Source organism: Triticum aestivum, chromosome 2B (genome assembly GCF_018294505.1).
Source record: "Triticum aestivum cultivar Chinese Spring chromosome 2B, IWGSC CS RefSeq v2.1, whole genome shotgun sequence".
In the NCBI taxonomy this organism is placed as follows: Eukaryota; Viridiplantae; Streptophyta; class Magnoliopsida; order Poales; family Poaceae; genus Triticum; species Triticum aestivum.
The window spans coordinates 288,447,499-288,466,395 of record NC_057798.1 but is presented as its reverse complement, the minus strand read 5'-3'; positions in this window follow the sequence as shown (position 1 = coordinate 288,466,395).

Genomic DNA, 18,897 nt, shown 5'->3' with positions numbered 1-18,897 from the left:
CGGCAAGTCACTTTACGCGCTCTGTAATGCATGATCCCGTGACCAACTATTTGTCACATTGAGCTCATTATGATGATGCATTATCGAGAGGGCCCAGGGATACCTCTCCGTCATACGGAGTACCAAATCCCAGTCTTGATTCGTGCCAACCCAGCAGACACTTTCGGAGATACCTATAGTGCACCTTTATAGCCACCTAGTTATGTTGTGACGTTTGGTACACCCAAAGCACTCCTACTGTATCCGGGAGTTGCACAATCTCATGGTTTAAGGAAATGTTACTTGACATTGGAAAACTTTTAGCAACCGAACTACACGATCTTGTGCTATGTTGTAACGCCCCAGATACAACTTTCCATATCTGTAACTCCGACTCTTGCCTTTTCCGGAGATACGAGATGTTATTTCCTTCGTGGTTGGATTTTTGTCTTCTGTTTTGCATTTTGCTCATGTCATGCATTTCATCTCATGTCATAATTCACATTGCATCTGCATGTTTTCATAAAACTCGCAGCCGTTCGTACTTGTCGCTTCTCTCCTTGCCTTCGTGGCATGTCGTCACCGCTTGTCTTCGTTGACCGTTCTGAGACCAACCAACCACTTGCACGCGATCGCCTTGTTCCTCTGCACAGTGCACAGACCCCTCCCGCGTGTCCGAAACTCCCCCGAACCCGACCCAGGTTGTCGTCACCGTTGGGTCCGGATCATCCCCTAACATCCCTGAAACATCTCTGTTTTCTCTTTTGGACTTCCTAAGCCTATTTTTCTGGGACCGTCTGATTTTGATCCGAGGGTCGAGATAGCCCCTATCCTAATCCACGTGATGTATGTATAATCACCCAACCCTAGATCCTAGGCGCCTTGTCCCATCCTTCCATTCCCTCCGCCGCCACCCGACCAAATCCCTTCGCTCTCGGGATCCTCCTCTAGCCAACCACGCGCAGCCATCTCCCTCCTTGCTTTCATCCTCGAGCCAATCCCCTCGCTCGATCCAGCAACCGTCCAAGCCTCCACCTTCCCTCGATCCAAAATCCCTTCGGGCTTCTCTGCGTCAATCCCTGAGCTCCATAGCCACCTCCACACGCCCTCGTTCGCGAGCACCTGAGGCTCCTGCCTCCTCCTCGTCGCCTCGCACCTCACCCCGGCGTTCCCGACCGCCTCGTCCCCGTAATCGTCCCTGTGCTCGTCCCTCCAACGCCCGAGCGAGGAGTTCCCCTCGGCCCCGGTGCCTGCAGCTCCCCCGGTCCTCCCATCCTCTGCAGCCATGAACAGCCCCAGGAGCTCCCTCGCAGCAGTCCGGATCTGGTGCCTCGCCGGAGAACGCCGTCCTCGACCGGAGCCCATGACCAGGCCGGCCCCGTCGCGCCACCTCTCCCTTCCCATGTTTCCCTCTATCTCTCCGTCTCTCTTTCACATAGTTCCTGTCTCTTGACAGGGAAACCCGTCACTGTCATGCGCCCGGATTTGCTCGGCTTAGCCGCCGTCCTCTGCATCGCGGCCGCGCCAATGCTTCTGCTTCTTCTGCATTGACCGCGTCTTCCCCCGCGTGCCCGCTCGATCCAGCCAGCGCCTGGGACGCGAGCCGCCCCGCGCCAAGTTCCAGCCACGCCAGGCCGCCGCTGCGTCCTCTGCTTTCCCTGCAACGAGCATCAGCCACTTCGCCCCGCTTCGTTGACCGCGTCGCTGCCCCAAGCTGCTGCGTCGCCAAGGCCCAGCGCCTCTTCCACCGACCGGCCCAAGGCCCAGGGTGAGCAGCCCCCTGGCCTTTCCTCTATTGGGCTAGTCAGATTCGGCCCATGCATGTTTTTTTTTCGTCTGCGATTTTAGCATTATCCACAGGAAACCCGTTTTGCAGAAAACCCCCTAGAGTTCATGCATTTAATAACTCACAAATGGTGCATCATATGTAAATAATTTATATATGTAAAATGCTTAGAATTTTGTGTAGATTAATAATATGTCACTTTCCTCCATGTTTAAAATGTCTAAATTGCTGTTTACAGTTGTTTTGCACAATAGCATGTTAAAATAATTTATTTCATAACTAAATAACCGTAGCTCCAATTTTAATAAACTTCATATGTAAATGGGGTGGAAAAATGCCTAGATTAACATGGTGCAGTTTATTTTCCTGTTTAATAACAATAAAATATGTTTTAGGGCAGATCAGTAACAAATTCTTAATTTGCATATGGGGATTTTCCGGAATTGTTGTTTGTTATATCCGGCCCCATTTAAATTGCCTAAATAGTTAGTTTTATTTTGCTTCACCTCTTGCCATGTTTAACAACATTTAATATTGCTGTGTACCTAAACGAGAGCAAACTAAATAACTCGAATGTGGTGTTTCGTCAATATGCAACTCGTTGCATATTGAGCTCCACTTAACTTGTAGTATTGTTTGTTGCACTTTGTCATGCCATGCCTCATTAAACTGGACATGCATCATACTTGTTTGTGCATCATGACATGTTTATGCTTGCGTGTTTACCATGTTGTTTGCTTCTTTCCGGTTTGCTTCTCTCGTTAGCTTCGGTTTCGTTCCGGAGTTGTGAGGATTCGTTCGACTACTCCCGTTCGTCTTCTTCATGGACTCGTTCTTCTTCCTAGCGGGATTTCAGGCAAGATGACCGCTACCCTGGATCTCACTACTATCATTGCTATGCTAGTTGCTTCGTTCCATTGCTTTGCTGCGCTACCTATCACCTGTTTACCAAGCCTCCCAAATTGCCATGTCAGCCTCTAACCTTTTGCACCCTTCCTAGCAAACCATTGCTTGGCTATGTTACCGCTTTTGCTCAGCCCCTCTTATAGCGTTGTTAGTTGCAGGTGAAGTTGAAGATTGCCCCATGGTGGACAGGATTAGGTTGGGATATCACAATATTCCCTTATTTAATTAATGCATCTATATACTTGGTAAAGGGTGGAAGACTAGGCCTTGTGCCTGGTGTTTTGTTCCACTCTTGCCGCCCTAGTTTCCGTCATACCGGTGTTATGTTCCCGGATTTTGCGTTCCTTACGCGGTTGGGTGATTTATGGGACCCCTTTGACAGTTCACTTTGAATAAAACTCCTCCAGCAAGGCCCAACCCTGGTTTTACCATTTGCCTCACCTAGCCCTTTTTCCCTTGGGTTTCCGGAGCCCGAGGGTCATCTTTATTTACCCCCCCCCCCCCCCGGGCCAGTGCTCCTTCGAGTGTTGATCCGAAACGGGCAGACTGCGGGGCCACCTCGGGGCAATTCGAGGGCTGGTTTTACTCGTAGGCTGAGCTATCCGGTGTGCCCTGAGAACGAGATATGTGCAGCTCCGATCGGGATTTGTCGGCACATCGGGCGGCTTTGCTGGTCTTGTTTTACCATTGTCGAAATGTCTTGTAAACCGAGATTCCGAGTCTGATCGGGTCTTCCTGGGAGAAGGTATATCCTTCGTTGATCGCGAGAGCTTATCATGGGCTAAGTTGGGACACCCCTGCAGGGTATAAACTTTCGAAAGCTGTGCCCGCGGTTATGGGCAGATGGGAATTTGTTAATGTCCGGTTGTAGATAACTTGACACCAGATCCGAATTAAAATGCATCAACCGTGTGTGTAGCCGTGATGGTCTCTTTTCGGCGGAGCCCGGGAAGTGAACACGGTTTTGGGTTATGTTTGACGTAAGTAGGAGTTCAGGATCACTTCTTGATCATTGCTAGCTTCACGACCGTTCCGTTTGCTCTCTTCTCGCTCTTATTTGCGTATGTTATCCACCATATATGCTTAGTCGCTGCTGCAGCCTCACCACTTTACCCCTTCCTTTCCCATTAAGCTTTGCTAGTCTTGATACCCATGGTAATGGGATTGTTGAGTCCTCGTGGCTCACAGATTATTATAACAACAGTTGCAGGTACAGGTTATGCGATGATCATGATGCAAGAGCGATGTTTGCTTGTTTTGGAGTTCTTCTTCTGCTTCTTCTTCGATCAGGGGATAGGTTCCAGGTCGGCAGCCTGGGATAGCAGGGTGGATGTCGTTTGAGTTTCTGTTTGTGTTTCATCCGTAGTCGGATGTTGCTCTTATGTATGATGTATTGTTGTATTCATGTGGCATTGTATGCCTTTTGTATGTATCCCCATCTATTATGTAATGTTGATGTAATGATATCCACCTTGCAAAAGCGTTTCAATATGCGGTTCTATCCTTGGTGGGACCTTCGAGTCTCTTTAGGATAGTATCGCATATTGGGCGTGACATATGCTTAGGATTGGGTCTTGTCCATCACATCATTCTCCTAATGATGTGATCCCGTTATCAATGACATCCAATGTCCATAGTCAGGACACCATGACCATCTGTTGATCAACGAGCTAGACAACTAGAGGCTCACTAGGGACATGTTGTGGTCTATGTATTCACACATGTATTACGGTTTCCGGTCAATACAATTATAGCATGAACAATAGACAATTATCATGAACAAGGAAATATAATAATAACCATTTTATTATTGCCTCTAGGGCATATTTCCAATAGAGGGTGGGGGGCACGCCCACCCCCCTAGGGTGCGCCTTGCACCCTCGTGGCCTCCTCGACTGCTTCTTGACGTCCACTCCAAGTCTCCTGGATTGTGTTTGTTCCAAAAAGATCACTCCCAAAGGTTTCATTCCGTTTGGACTCCGTTTGATATTCCTTTTCTGAGAAACACTGAAATAGGCAAAAAAAAACAGCAATTTGGACTGGGCCTCCGGTTAGTAGGTTAGTCCCAAAAATGATATAGAAGTGTAAAGTAAATCCCATAAACATCCAAAATGGGTAATATAATAGCATGGAGCAATCAAAAATTATAGATACGTTGGAGACGTCTCAAGCATCCCCAAGCTTAATTCATGCTCATCCTCGAGTAGATAAATGATAAAAACAGAATTTTTGATGTGAAATGCTACCTATCATATTTCTCAATGTAATTTTTTTTATTGTGGTGTGAATGTTCAGATCCAAATGATTCAAAATAAAAGTTCATATTGACATAAAAGTAATAATACTTCAAGCATACTAATAAAGCAATCATGTCTTCTCAAAATAACATGGCTAAAGAAAGTTTATCCCTACAAAATCATATAGTTAAGCTATGTTTCATTTTTTTCACACAAAATACTCCCATCATGCACAACCCCGGATTCAGCCAAGCAATTGGTTCATACTTTTTAATGCGCTTCAGCTTTTTTCACTCTCACGCAATACATGAGCGCGAGCCATGGATATAGCACTATGGGTGGAATAGAATATGATGATGGAGGTTGTGTGGAGAAGACAAAAAAAAAGAAAAAGTCTCATGTTGACGAGGCTAATCAACGGGCTATGGAGATGCCCATCAATTGATGTCAACCTGAGGAGTAGGGATTGCCATGCAATGGATGCACTAGAGCTATAAATGTGTGAAAGCTCAACAAAAGAAACTAAGTGGGTGTGCATCCAACTTGCTTGCACACGAAGACCTAGGGCATTTTGAGGAAGCCCATCGTTGGAATATACAAGCCAAGTTCTATAATGAAAAATTCCCACTAGTATATGAAAGTGACAACATAGGAGACTATCTATATGAAGAACATGGTGCTACTTTGAAGCACAAGTGTGGAAAAAGATAGTAACATTGTCCCCCTTTTTTATTTTATTTTTTGGGGGCCTTTCCTTTTTTGGCCTTTCTTTTTTTTGGCCTTTCCCTTTTTTGGCCTTTTTTTAGGGGACAATGCTCTAATAATGATGATCATCACACTTCTATTTATTTACAACTCATGAATTACAACTCGATACTAGAACAAAATATGACTCTATATGAATGCCTTCGGCGGTGTACCGGGATATGCAATGAATCAAGAGCGACATGTATGAAAAATTATGAAGGTGGCTTTGCCACAAATACGATGTCAACTACATGATCATGCAAAAGCAATATGACAATGATGAAACGTGTCATGATGAACGGAATGGTGGAAAGTTGCATGGCAATATATCTCGGAATGGCTATGGAAATGCCATAATAGGTACGTATGGTGGCTGTTTTGAGGAAGATATAAGGAGGTTTATGTGTGATAGAGTGTATCGTATCACGGGGTTTGGATGCACCGGTGAAGTTTGCACCAACTCTCAAGGTGAGAAAGGGCAATGCACGGTACCAAAGAGGCTAGCAATGATGGAAGGGTAGAGTGCATATAATCTATGGACTCACATTAGTCATAAATAACTCATATACTTATTGCAAAAGTTCATTAGCCCTCAAAGCAAAGTACTACTACGCATGCTCCTAGGGGAAGGGTTGGTAGGAGTTAACCATCGCACGATCCCGACCTCCACTCATAAGGAAGGCAATCAAAAGAGCACCCCATGCTACAAATTTGTTACACAACTTTTACCATACGTGCATGCTATGGGACTTGCCAACTTCAACACAAGTATTTCTCAATTTCATAATTACCCAACTAGCATGAATCTAATATCACCACCTCTATATCTCAAAACAATTATCAACCATCAAATTGATCATAGCATCCAATTCACTTCCTATGATAGTTTTTATTATACCCAACTTGGATGCCCATCATTCTAGGACCAATTTTATAACCATAGCAAATACCATGCTGTTATAAAAGACTCTCAAAATAATATAAGTGAATCATGATAGATCAATAATTTCTACAAAATAAAACCACCGTCGTGCTCTAAAAGATATAAGTGAAGCACTAGAGCAAAATTATCTAGCTCAAAAGATATAAGTGAAGTACATGGAGTATTCTAATAAATTCTGAATCATGTTGTGTCTCTCCCAAAATGTGTGTACCGCAAGGATGATTGTGGTAAACTAAAAAGCAAAGAATCATATCATACAAGACGCTCCAAGCAAAACACATATCATGTGGTGAATAAAAATATAGCTCCAAGTCAAGTTACCGATAGACGAAGACGAAAGAGGGGATGCCTTCCGGGGCATCCCCAAGCTTAGGATTTTGGTTGTCCTTGAATTATCTCGGGGTGCCATGGGCATCCCCAAGCTTAGGCTCTTGCCACTCCTTATTCCATAGTCCATCAAATCTTTACCCAAAACTTGAAAACTTCACAACACAAAACTCAACAGGAAATCTCATAAGCTCCATTGGTGCAAGAAATAAAAACCACCACTTAAGGTACTGTAATGAACTCATTCTTTATTTATATTGGTGTTAAACCTACTGTATTCCAACTTCTCTATGGTTCATACCCCCCAATAATAGCCATAGATTCATCAAAATAAGCAAACAACACACGAAAAACAGAATCTGTCAAAAACAGAACAGTCTGTAGCAATCTGTAACTTTCGAATACTTCCGAAACTCTAAAAATCCTACCAAAATAGGAAGTCCTAGGATAATTTGTCTATTGATCTACTGCAAAAAGAATCAACTACAAAGCACGTTTCTGTGATTTATTAAAAAAAATCTCATGCACGCAAAAGTTTTTGTTTTTCAGCAGAATCAAATTAACTATCACCCAAGATGATCCTATAGGTTCTACTTGGCACAAACACTAATTAAAACATAAAACCACATCTAAACAGAGGCTAGATGATTTATTTATTACTAAATAGAAGCAAAAAGCAAGGAACAAAAATAAAATTGGGTTGCCTCCCAACAAGCGCTATCGTTTAACGCCCCTAGCTAGGCATAAAAGCGAGAATAGATCTAAGTATTGCTATCTTTGATATTCAATTCTTCAATAGAACACTTATAACCCTTAGGAGTTTCTTTATTTTTAGTAATGATTAAACTCCTAGGAAACAAATCAAGAGATTCATTTGTAGCAAAAGGTTTCTTAATGAAAGCGAAAAAGTTGGGATGACCACTTATTGATTTGAGATCCGCACTTTCCTTACTAGAAGATTCACCCTTATTTTTAGGAACATACATTAATTTGGAAATTTTAGTAGGAGGAGTTGGAGTATTTTTCACGGATTAAAAGGCAGCCCCTGAGTTGGTAATAATATCCTCAAGTTTACCGATTCTTGAAGAATCTTGATCTATTCTTTCGTTAACTATAGGTTCTTTATCCTTCAAACTTTTCAGAGTAACTCTAACCTTAGATCCATATTGGGTGATTTGATTGTGGATCTTTTTATCCAAATTTTCAATTAACTCAACAATGGCAACTTTATTTTCAATAATTTCAAGACTTTGCATCACATGTTCTAGAGTTAAGACAGTTCCATTAACCAAGAGAGGTGACGGACCGAACAAATCTAACATAGCATTATAAGCATCAAAAGTGTGGCTACCCAAGAAATTCCCTCCGGTAATGGCATCAAGAATACATCCATACCAAGGAGTAATGCCTACATAAAAATTGCGAAGAAGAACGGAAGTAGATTGCTTCCTAGTAGATCTATTTTGAGCATTGCAAATTCTATGCGAAGCATCTTTTAAATTTTCTCCCTCCCTTTGTTTGAAATTGAGAACTTCATGATCGGGAGTACTAACGATAATAGGAGGACTAGCCATGATGACGAGATATACGATCTAACACACGAGCACACAAAAGTCAAGCGAAAAAGAGGCGAACAGAAAAGAGAGGGCGAATAAAATGCTAAGGGTGAAGTGAGGGAGAGGAAAACGAGAGGCAAATGGCAAATAATGTAATGCGAGGGAGATGAGTTTGTGATGGGTACTTGGTATGTCTTGACTTGAGCGAAGACCTCCCCGGCAACGGCGCCAGAAATCCTTCTTGCTACCTCTTGAGCACTGCATTGGTTTTCCCTTGAAGAGGAAAGGGTGATGCAGCAAAGTAGCGTAAGTATTTCCCTCAGTTTTTGAGAACCAAGGTATCAATCCAGTAGGAGGCTCCTCACAAGTCCCTCGTACCTACACAAACAAACAAGAACCTCGCAACCAATGCGATAAAGGGGTTGTCAATACCTTCACGGCCACTTGCGAAAGTGAGATCTGATAGAGATAATAAGATAAGATAAATATTTTTGGTATTTTTATGATATAGATTGGAAAGTAAAGATTGCAAAATAAAGTAGATCGGAAACTTATATTATAAAAGATAGACCCGGGGGCCATAGGTTTAACTAGTGGTTTCTCTCAAGAGAGCATAAGTATTACAGTGGGTGAACAAATTACTGTCGAGCAATTGATAGAAAAGTGCATAGTTATGAGATTATCTAGGCATGATCATGTATATAGGCATCACGTCCGTGACAAGTAGACCGAAACGATTCTGCATCTAATACTATTACTCCACACATCGACCGCTATCCAGCATGCATCTAGAGTATTAAGTTCATAAGAACAGAGTAACACATTAGGCAAGATGACATGATGTAGAGGGATAAACTCAAACAATATGATATAAACCCCATCTTTTTATGCTCGATGGCAACAATACAATACGTGCCTTGCTGCCCTTGCTCTAACTGGGAAAGGACACCGCAAGATTGAACCCAAAGCTAAGCACTTCTCCCATTGCAAGAAAGATCAATCTAGTAGGCCAAACCAAACTGATAATTCGAAGAGACTTGCAAAGATAACAAATCATACATAAGAGAATTCGGAGGAGATTCAAATATTTCTCATAGATAAACTTGATCATAAACCCACAATTCATCGGATCTCGACAAACACACCGCAAAAAGAGTTACATCGAATAGATCTCCAAGAAGATCGAGGAGAACTTTGTATTGAGATTCAAAAAGAGAGAAGAAGCCATCTAGCTAATAACTATGAACTCGAAGGTCTGTGTAAACTACTCACAACTCATCGGAGAGGCCTTGGCAATGATGTACAAGCCCTCCATGATCGATTCCCCCTCCGGCGGAACGCCGGAAAAGGCTCCAAGATGGGATCTCACGGTTACAAAAGGTTGCGGCGGTGGAAATAGGTTTTCGTGGTGCTCCTGGATGTTTTCAGGGTATGGAGGTATATATAGGCGAAGCAGGTCGGTCAGGGGAACCACGAGGAGCCCACGAGGGTGGGGGCATGCCCACCCCCCTAGGGCGCGCCTTGCACCCTCGTGGTTGCCTCGGCTGCTTCTTGATGTCCACTCCAAGTCTCCTGGATTGCGTTTGTTCCAAAAAGATCGCTCCCGAAAGTTTCATTCCGTTTGGACTCCGTTTGATATTCCTTTTCTGAGAAACACTGAAATAGGCAAAAAAACAGCAATTTGGACCGGGCCTCCGGTTAGTAGGTTAGTCCTAAAAATGATATAAAAGTGTAAAGTAAAGCCCATAAACATCCAAAACGGGTAATATAAAAGCATGGAGAAATCAAAAATTATAGATACGTTGGAGACGTATCAAGTTGTAACGACCAAAGACCGACGCTCACTCTGTTGATCCCATTAGTGCACAGATTTAGCCGAGACCACTTTTTTCGTCTTTCCATTTTACCAAATATTTCTAAACATGCATAATTATAGAAAATGCCATTAAAGTGCATTACTCCTATCTAGAATTAAACAAACTTTATATGTAAAATGCTTAGATCTTCATCTAACTTCATAATATCCAACTTTCATCCATGATAAAAATGTTTAAATTGTTGTTTGCATCTAATTTGCATAAATGACTTGATAAAATGGTTTAATTCATAACTAAATAATCGTAGCTCCGAATTAAATAAACTTTATATTTAAATGGGGTGGAAAAATGTATAGATTAACATGGTGCACTTTTTTTGCTGTTTAGCAACATTAAAATTGTGGTTTAGGGTAGAATAGTACCAAGTTCGAAAATCACATATGAGGATTTTCTGGATTTGTTGTTTGTTGTTTCCGGTCTCATTTAAATTGCCTGGATAGGTAGATTGATTATACTTCACCTCTTGCCATATTAACCAGCATTTAATCTTGTCATGTACATGAACGAGAACAAACTAAATAATTTGAATGTGGGGTTTCATTGGTACGCAACTCATTCCATATTGAGCTCCACTTAATTTGTAGTATTTGATTGTTGCACTTTTCCATGTCATACCTCATTAAACCGGGCATGCATCATACTTGGTTGTGCATCATGCCATGATTATGCTTGTTGGTTTACCATGTTGTTTGCTTCTTTCCGGTTGTGGTTCTTCCCGATAGTTCCGGTAATGTTGCGATTATGAGGATTTGTTCGACTACATTGGTTCGTCTACTTCATGGACTCGGTCTTCTTCCTAGCGGGATTTCAGGCAAGATGACCATTACCCTGGATATCACTACTATCTTTGCGTTTCTAGTTGTCCCGATGCTATCGCTATGTCGCGCTACCTACCACTTGTTTGTCAGCGTCCCAAATTGCCATGATAAGCCTCTAACCTCCACCATCCCAGCAAACCATTGTTTGCCTATGTTATCACTTGCTCAGCCCCTCTTATAGCGTTGCTAGTTGTAGGTGTAGTGCAGGTTGTTCCATGTTGGTACATGGATATCATGGGATATCACAATATCTTCTATTAAATTAATGCATATATATACTTGGTAATGGATGGAAGGCTCGGCCTTTTTCCTGGTTTTTTGTTCCACTCATGTCGCCTTAGTTTTCGCTATACTGGTGTTATGTTCCATGACGAGCGCTCCTAACATGTGTGGGTATTGGGGACCTCTGATCATTCGCTTAGGTTTCACTGTTCCAGCATGGCCCAACAATGGTTTTACGATTTGCCTAATAACAAATAAAACTTACATAGGGACCTGCCGGTCCCCATGGATAATTAATCAACAACAAGGGCCAGTGCTCCTCATGCGTGTTGGTCCAAACCTGTCAACCGCCGGAGGCCACCAGGGGCAACTCTGTGGTTGTCCTACCGGAAGTTTGGACAATCTGCCGTGTCCTGAGAACGAGATACGCGGCTCCTATCGGGATCGTCGACACGTCGGGAGGTCTTGCTGGTTTAGTAGTGCCTTTGCTTGAGTGGCTTGTCCAACGGGATTCCTTATCGTAAGCATCGTGTTACCATGGTGTGAGGATGTTCCATCGAATGCGCATGGTAATTTATAATGGACTACTTGGAGCACTCCTGCAGGGTTAAATCTTTTTGGAAACCGTGCCCGCGGTTATGTGGTGGCTTGGAAATTTATAATATCCAGTTGTAGAGAACTTGGCACTAAACCCAACTAAAATACACCAACCACGTGCGTAATTGTGACCATCTCTTTTCGAGGGAGCTCGGGAAGAGAATAGAGTGGGGTTATGTATGACTCGTAAGTAGTTCAAGATCACTTCTTGATCATTACTAGATTGCGACCGTTATGCGTAGTTTCTCTTAATCTTGTACTCGTAAGTTAGCCACCATACAAATGCTTAGTGCTTGCTGCAACCTCACCACTTATCCATTCCATATCCATTAAGCTTTGTTAGTCTTGATACCCATGGTAATGGGTTTGCCGACTCCTTGTGGCTCACGGATTACTACACCAATAGGTGCAGGTATAGGTAATGCGATGATCTGATGTGAGAGCGATGCTTGATCTGTTTGGAGTCCTTCTTCTGCTTCTTATTCTTCTTCTTTAATCAAGGGATAGGTCCCAGATTGGGAGCCTGGGATTTCCAGGGTGGATGTGGTTCTTCTTTTTCATTTGATTTCATCCGTAATCGGATCCTGGTCTTCTGTATGATGACCGTGTGTATTGATGTATTCATGTACTCATGTTGTAGCTTGTGTCGAGTGTAAGCCTGTATCTGATATTCTCATCTATTCAGTATATGGTATGTTGTAATGATATCCACCTTGCTATGCGCTCAAAATGCGGTTGTGCCCCAATCATGAATTCATCACGTGATTGGGATAGAATCGCATCTTGGGCGCTACGCCGGAACGTGTCCCTTTACCTTCAGAGCAATGATGGCCCCGCGTAGCACCCGCCAGGCTTTATGTCAGCCTGGGGGGTTGTCGAGGTGTCGTGGAGGAAGTGGGGGCATCCTGTGCCCCGTCGCGCGCCACGCGTCGAATCTGGCCCACAGGAGGTTAGGACCCACGTCGTTTCGCCCCTCCCTTCATGGGCGAAGTCGTGCATGTCGTGGGCCCGGAGGCTACTGTTCGGCCACTGGGACTTGGGGTACCCAGGCCCGTCTACCTGCAGCCCAGGGCGCGGCACCACCAGAAGGCCCAAGCTGGCCTGGCGCAAGGGCTTCATGAGCAAGACCCTTGTGAGGACCTGCGTCGCGAGGAGTGCGTCATCAGGCATCATCGGTAGCCTCGCGAGGTGGCTTCTTGAGGCTACCTCCCAAGGCCCCTCACGGAGGCGTGCAAATCAAGGATCATGCAATGGAGTCACGCGGCCCTACATCTTCACATGGGCGACGCGCGTGGCAACGAGCGGAGCCAGAAGGGTGCCAACAGGCACGGATGTGGAGGCTTTCCTCTTTCGCACTAAGGGAGCAAGGCCAGCGGTCCGGTTCCCAAAGCAATTCCCAAAGGTTACCCATTTGGTGCAAGAAGACCAGGACGGCGGGCTCGCCAGGACGGAGGTCATCACCGAGCCCACCGGCGTGTCATGGCAGGAAGCTTTAGCAGGCGAATACCATCTTTAGTCAGGATAAGTTGTACTCCTGTCCCCTTCAAATTGGCGGTTGTGGCAACCCTTCCCGCCTGGCATTTTCGGGGGAAGAGGACCAAGACTAGTATAAGTATAGGCAGGGCACCACTGTAGAGAGGGGTCTGATCTGATCCGATCGATTCCTGGCATCCTCCCGAGGCTGCTCATCTTCCCCTTGTACACTCTTGTTCATCCTCTCTCATGAGGCAATCCAACCACAAAGCAGGAGTCGGGTCTTACACCGCAAGGTGGCTCGAACCTGGGCTAACTGTCGTGTCTGTCGTTCATCTTTCCCTTCGCTCGAGCACGCCGGAGCATCGTCGTGAGGTTGTGGGTCGCAAGGCAGGGCTTAGCGAGGTCCAGCGAGCACACCCAAAGTTTGAACCTTTCTTGGGTCCCCGGAGCCCCAATTCGGACAATATACATGGAAGGTTGGACGAAGGGGTGGTGGGAAGAAAGATGAAATGGGAACTTTACATTCTTTTTAAGTAGTAGAGATTTTGTTGTTTGTTGAAAATTTGTTAAGTTTTGTCCCTTTTTGTTGATATATCAAAATTTAACAAATATTGTCCAGTTAGCATAAATTTCTTCTTTTTTGAATGATCAATATTAAATGGGATGGTTATGGTTGGATGGCTGTGTTTTTATCACTGCCCGCGGACACGTCCGGACTTGTCTCTGGATATTTGATTAGTTCATTGTGGTTATCCGCATTGGATTTTGCCAAATGATGTGTTGGATATATCCAGCAAACCAAACGCCACCTAGGGGGCGTTTGGTTTGAACGCGAGGATGGATAGGCTGAGGATATCCCTGTCTGCCTGGTTAAGGATAGCCAATTTCATTCGTTTGATTGGGAGGACAAATGATGGTTGGGGGATAGCCAATTTTATGTTTGGTTTGGCAGGACGATAAGTGGATAGGCTGTTCAGTACCTCCCAGGTGAGAATACGTTGTACAAAAGATGAAAAGAAAGAACTAAGCATGTTTGTGACGACCTTCCATGGTGTCACGTTAGTTTGTTTTTCTTTGCGTAGAAGTAGAAGAGCCGAGTCGTGCTTCTTTTATAGCATGCCAGTAGCTGCATGTGTGGCCTTGATCCATAGGACGTGGGATGGCATGTTCAGAGAGGGCATGGTGATTGGATCACACATCTGTTATGCAAGGCAAAAAAGGGAAGGATAACACCAAAGCCGCAAGCGAGTTGCGCCGCGAAGAACTCCTGTGTTCATGAGTTGTTCATCATGAGTACATCAATCGTTGTCCTCCACCATGGTTGATCCAAGGAAGAGAGAGAGAGACCAGGAAGAGAGGGAACGCAGCACCAGACACTATCGCCGTTGACGGATCATCCACACGTCGAGAGAAAGGGAAAAAGGAGAGAAGTAGAGGGGCAACACCTACTTCACCGCGCCGCCTACCTCCATTCACGCGACACCGCCTGATACGAAATCGCCGCCGCCACCTACTTTCCGTTTGCGGCCAAGAAAGAAAGGGAGGGTGAGAGATAACAAGAAAACGTTTTGAGAGCTGACGAGCGTGGGTGGCTGCCATCATCCGCGAGATTTTCGCGGACAAGGCCAACTAGATTTTGACGAAAATATTCTTAAAATTCCCAAAATCTTACAAGTGCACGCGCACTTTTTAACCACATCGATCAGTCAGCTGGGAACCGCACGATTTCTATCACGCGTGTGCGTCCCCACTTCAGGTGCCATCTGGTCGGCAGCGTACGCGTCGCTCTGGTTCAATCCACGCTGCTCGCCTCGCTCTACCTTTTTTTTGAGGGAACGCCTCGCTCTACCCTGATTGCTTCACATCACGCCACAAACAAACCACCAGGGCGGGGCGGACGCGCGTGTCCACCACTTCCGTCGCGTCTGTCGACCGCCGCTGACCGGCCGCCGGAACGCGCCATCGTCCTCCACGCCATCCTATTCCCCTTCATCTTCTCCTCCCTCTCGCGGCTCTGTCCATGCACGCACTCAAACGCATACTCGCACCACCATGCCATGGTCATGGGCTCGTGGCCGCAAGCCAGGCATGCCGCCGCTGTTCGGCTTGGCCATCCACCACCCAACGTTGGTCGCTCCTCTCGCTAGACTTCTTGCTATGCCCCTCTCCTCGGTCAGCCAGCCATAGCCGGCCCTCCCGTGCACCTTCCGGGCCTCTTCGCCTCGCTCCTTCTCCAAGCGGCACCCTTGGCCGATGCCTCCGACGACCCCCCTCCCCTCCCACACGCCCCTCCCACACGCGCCCGCGCGCGCGCGCACACACACACACGTCTCCTGTCATGGTCGTCTCCCCAAGCATCCCCATCTTCTCCAACAAGGACCTTACACTGTTACACATGACTGCACCCTTCTCAGTTCAGCTGCTTGCATCACTGCACCCAAAAGATGTTCGATGAATTGCCCCACCAAGGAGATTGCGTTGATAGTCCTAGATTAAAGGTATGATTTTGATGGCCCTAGATTAAAGGTATGATTCCTCTTGATCAGTGATTGCTATTAGGATTCACACTACTATAGATTGTACATAGTGACCCAGAGTAATTGCAATTTATGCACTTCCAATTCAAGTTGTGCGGCAGAGAATGGAATAGGAACAGGAAAAAGTGTCACCCACCATGCATATTCAGCGGATTTAATGAACTAAAAATATTACTGGAATGAACAGATCCAAAGTTGTTTTATTTATGCATGAATTATGCTTGTTTTTTTGTAACTTGTCTCGCAATGCTTTTTTCTGTATATGTTGGAAATGATGCCCGGATGCATGATGTTTTTCTTTTTCTGTATGCTGGACATGTCATCTTGTTTTTTCTGTATGCATGACTTATATGCCACACACCCTCGTCGTATTAGCTCACGGGACGTGGAGTTGCACACTATTGTCGGCATAGTTACACACTCGTCCACATAGTCGTACACGCATGACTGTGAAGTTGCATACTTTCGACAACATAGTGATGGAGGCGCGACCGCGGAGGTGCACACTCTCCTCGGCATGGTCGCACATGCGTGGTCAGGAAGTCTGCATAGTCACACACGCATGGCTGCGGGAGGTGCACATACGCGGTCGAAGGTTGCACGCGCGCAACAACAGAGTTACACACTCTCATCTGCATAGTCTTGATTGAATATCATGATCTTACATTTTGTGGTGCTTTTTTGTTTGAGTAAATTGTCAAATAGTTGTAGACTTGTAGTTGCACACACAGTAGTTTTTAGTTGTATATATGATTTAGAAAGTTGCACAACACGATGATACTAAGTAGGTTAGATGATGATTTTGTTTAAGTTGATCTATTTTTGCTAGTGATATTTTTAGTTGGAATCCGCAGTAGTTGTAGTTGCACACGTAGTAGTTCTCAGTTGGTTACGATCATTAAAAAGTTGCACAACACGACAATACAAAGATGGTTGGATGATGTCTCGTGCTTGCATTGCTTTCTCAAGTATAGCTAGACAAGTGACATTGTAATCTCGATCAACTACTGCTACACACTGAAAGACTATCGCATGAATGAGCATAGAGTTGCATAGTCTTGTCGGCCTAGTGCACACACACAGCCGGGAAGATGCACACTCTCGTCAGCATAATAGCTCACGCATGACTACGAGAGTTGCATATATATATATAGTGGCATAGTCGCATACGCATGACCACAGAGTTGCACACTCTCGTTGGCGTAGTAGCTCACGTATGACTGTGGAGTTGTACACTCTCACCGGCATAGTCGCACACAATGACAACGGAGTTGCACAATCTTGCTCGCATAGTCGCACACGCACGGCCGCAGAGTTGCAAACTTTCATCGGTATAGGTGCCCACTCTCTTTCGCTGTGGGAGTTGCACACTCTCATTGGTATAGTAGTTCACGCAAGATTGCGGGAGTTGCACACGTGCGACGACATCGTCGCACACACAGGACCACGAAGTTGCACACTCTTGTTGGCGTAGTAGCGCATGCACGGCTGCAGAGTTGCACACTCTCGTCGGCATAGTCGCACACGTGTGGCCGCGGAGTTCCACACTCTCATCTGCATAGTCGCACTCGTACTGCTGCGACAGGTGGTCACGCACGACCATGGAGTTGCACACTCCTGATGGCATAGTCGCACATGCATGGCCATGAAGTTGCACAATCTCGTCTGCATAGTCGCACATGAATTATTATGGGAGGTGCTCATGTCGGGATGCGAAGTTGCACACTCTTGTCAGCATAATCGCACATGTGTGGTCGTGGAGTTGCACACTCTCATTCGCACAGTCGCACACGTACTGATGCGGGAGTTGCACATGTATAATGGGGTAGTTGCTCATGCGCGATTGTGGAGTTGCACACCCTGGCTGGCATAGTTGCTCACACACAGACTGTGGGGTGTCACAATCTTATAAGATAGTCCCTCAAACGCGGTTGCAGGGGCTGCACACACGCGGTGACTACCACAGATTGCATTTTCACAGTTAGAGAGTAGTATCGGGTGGTGTCATCAGTGAAAACTGCATATACACAGTTAGAGTGAAAAGTTGAATATCGACTATCAGCTAGTTGCACATCGACAGCTAAACAGTTGCACCAAACGGAGACTAAGTTGCACACAAAAAAGTTCGACGAAACATACCTATGCGGGATCTAATTTCGAAGAGCACGCCGCCAGGATTCCAACGGTGAAAACGGATCTTAATTCCGACATGCTGTTTAAAAACTACGACTTTTTAAAAAATTGAAAACTCAAATTAAATACGTTCACACTTGTTTACATGGATACTTTTATAATACTTTTCTGTCCACATAGTATTTTCTCTAATATATGAATTCTAATTGTTTTTATATCATTTAGGGGACAAATTATTACTATTTATACATTATTAGGGGACAAAACAAATTCTACTTTTAGCCGGCCGCTCGCGAAAGCCAGCGAACAGCTGGCCGCTAGCTAGCCTGGTCCCTTAAAATTTGGTTCTTGAAATCTAAAAAGTGCGCGCGCTCGTAGGAGAAATCAAGCGGCCGCTGTGTCACTCGCATGCATGCATATATGTTTTATCTGCTAGTGCATGTGATTGCTGGCATTAATTGCGGTCAGACTTGTCACATGTGAAAGAAAAAACAGATCCACACGTATTTATTTCTTATTTCAAAATTTTAAAATGTCATATTTTTCAGACCACGCGTCGGAATTCAGATCCGTCTTACCATTGGATTCCTCATGGTGAGATCTTTCAAACTAGTTTCCGCATGGGTATGTTTCGACGAATTTTTTTATGCCAACTTTGGTACTGTATTGTGCAACTTTAGTACAACATCGTGCAACTTTTTCGAGAACCAATTTTTGGATCTGCATGATTCAACTTTCTATGAGATTGTAACCTAG